The following is a 2019-nucleotide window of genomic DNA, read 5'->3' as shown; positions in this document are numbered from 1 at the left end:
TTTATATAGTGTGCGGATAACTTTAACTTTGAAAGATGATCGTTGGATGAGGCCAATCCGATGGTGCAGAGATGGCAAATGTGAGCACTACTAGCCGTTGGTTTTCATCTAGATTCCACCAGATTTTGCCACATATGTACAATCTAGAAGACTCCATGGTTGAACTTAAGCATAATGCACAAACCTCAAAGCACAAGCACTTCTTCTTTGTTCTAGAATGTTTCGTATCAGAATTGCCCAAATGTTTTTCTACATGATTTGCCATTATTTGTTTTTACTTTATGCCTTACAACGCACAATTCCATGAATCTTAAAATAGATTATACTTCTTATAAAAACTAGATGATTTTGAATGAAATGAACTATAAGAATTAAACGAACATCATATATGAGTCAAAGCTTACATGCTATAATGTGGTATTTATTCATAATTTGGTTGCCAAATCTCATGTGTGCAATGCACATGTACCTTACTATTCTAAATGGTGTTTGTTTGTTTGTGTATGTGTGTGTGTGTTGTGCGTGTTAATCACATTGTACGTACTATATCATACATGGTTTAGGTTCCGAACATCTAGCTAGAGCATAGATGTACTATGATTTGAATTCAACATAAAATGGATACATATATTTTAATTTGAGATCGTATGTACATGTAGTTCGTATTTATATAGGAATTTACTTCTCCTATATTCATGTCATGTGTTGTGAAGATAATATTTAGATGGGTGTATAACTAACCCGAGTACAATCCCATTCAAACAGGGAAAATGTACTCAAATTTAGTCCATATGCTAGACAACACACATTGTTTTTTTATCATTAAGGGAAGTGCAAATTGTTTTGGTACTGTACATGTTATGTTTGTTGTCCCATTTTTTAGGTTTTTTGTTGAATTTCAATGCATTTCTAGTAATATAGTAAAACAGGACATGGCTATCTCTAGTGATGAGGCGCGAAATATGTTTTTTTCGGGTACATGTTAATCTTGTTCTCCCGAAATTTTGAGCCGCGCCTTGTTATGCCGAAATTTCAAGCTAGTGTCTCTGTCTATCGTGCTGCGAAACTCCCGCCTCTTCAACCCGCGCCTTGTTACCCCGAAATATTTAAGATATATCTCTGTCTCGTTGTGCTCCGACAACTCCCTCCATCTCAACCCGCGCCTTGCTATTCCAAAATTACAACGCGTGCGAAAACTCCCACCTCCTGTGAAATCCCGACACGTGAAATGCTCGTGATACCCCTGAACCGAAAGAACCGCCTCAAATCGGTGGGCGTACTTTTGTAACTTACCCCACATTTCAGACAAGCGCGTCCCTAAGCCATGTTTCCCCACTCCCATCCCATCCGCCCACCCATTCGTACACCGAGGATGCGAAAACCCGCGAAGCCCCACACCCTCCTCCGCCTGCCACCCAGGCGGAGCCTCTTCCCCAACGACGTCGTCCACAGCAACACCTTGACGTCCCTCATCCACCGTACTGGATGAGGATCCATCGTCGAGCTCGTCGTCCTGCTGGTTCAGCCACCCCGTCCTCCACCTCCAAGGAGCTGCCCCGACATTTCCCTCGTCTTTCGCACCACCTCCATTCCCACACCACCGTCTTCACTTGCACCATCGGGAGAGCAACATCATCACCATTTCCTCAGATGAAGCTACGGCCTAATCGGCGCCACCAAAGAGGTTGCGCACTAATCGCCGTATTTTCTTCTTGATTTGATCTCACGATGCTGCCGGTGCTCGTTCCCGAGCCGACACGGCGCGGCTCCATCCACGGCGGCGTCGTTAGCCACTTCCTCCATGGCGTCGCTCCCTCGGTGACGACATCCACATCAGTAGGAGTTGCTACCGCTTTAGCTCTCACTCGCGTTACTGCTCTGCTCTTGCTCTCAGTCCCCTGCCTGGTCTGCTTTTGCTATTGCTCTTCCTCTTGCTCACGCTGCTGCTCTCGCTCTTGCTCTTGCTTGCGATGCTGCTCCGATTTAGCTACACTTCAGTCGACTAAATCGAATTTTGGG

This window comes from Triticum dicoccoides, chromosome 4B, assembly GCF_002162155.2.
Source record: "Triticum dicoccoides isolate Atlit2015 ecotype Zavitan chromosome 4B, WEW_v2.0, whole genome shotgun sequence".
NCBI classification, from domain to species: Eukaryota; Viridiplantae; Streptophyta; class Magnoliopsida; order Poales; family Poaceae; genus Triticum; species Triticum dicoccoides.
Note: the sequence above shows the minus strand (reverse complement) of the source record.